Raw genomic sequence first — 774 nt, forward strand, 5'->3', positions numbered from 1 at the left:
TAGTAATGTAACTTCAAAACCGAGGGAGTTATTTATAAAATAGTTAAAATGTAAACAAAATTTCAAGAACCGCTTTCTCGAAAAATGGAGCCAATCTGGCCAAAACTAGGGGACGCTATTGAATTTAAAAGGCCCCAATTAATGAGGAGCAACTATCAGAACCTTTGCCCAAAAAAGTTCATTTGATACCTCGCTCGAAATATTCTCACTATAAGGAGGATCCTCATTAAAAGTAGTAAATCAGGATTTTAACACACTTCTAGTAAATTTTTTTTTGAAGCATTTTACAGGTATATGGAATATTTTATCTTTAAAAGTTGGTTTATTCTCAAAGCCAACTTCTGCTAAGTTATCAAAAAATTCGGCATTGTTTTTAGAATACAATACGTACTTATAATATTTTCAAAATAAATTGCTTCAAAAAGTATACGCGATAAGGCGAAAATTTTGAAAATTGTGAAAAAGTAGAGTTATATTAACGGCCCAATTCTGTGTTTTCTTGATAAATTTTTTGTAAAGAAATTTTATCAAGATTTTTATCAAGTAAAAGCTTCCCTCGTATTCTGTGTCAATATTTATAAAACAAAAAGCTCTACGATTTCCACATAAGTGGAACTGATTTCCACATGTGTGGAACTGATTTCATTGTCACATATGAAAAATATGGATTTAAAAGCAACAAAGCTTTTGACTGTCGTAGCCGAGTAGCTAGAGATGTCGACTATAATTCCGTGTGTCGCAGGTTCAAATGCCGGCACATGGAGTATTTAATTG

This window comes from Rhagoletis pomonella, unplaced genomic scaffold (assembly GCF_013731165.1).
Source record: "Rhagoletis pomonella isolate Grant_MI unplaced genomic scaffold, Rhpom_1.0 Rhpom_scaffold_00015, whole genome shotgun sequence".
Taxonomy (NCBI): Eukaryota; Metazoa; Arthropoda; class Insecta; order Diptera; family Tephritidae; genus Rhagoletis; species Rhagoletis pomonella.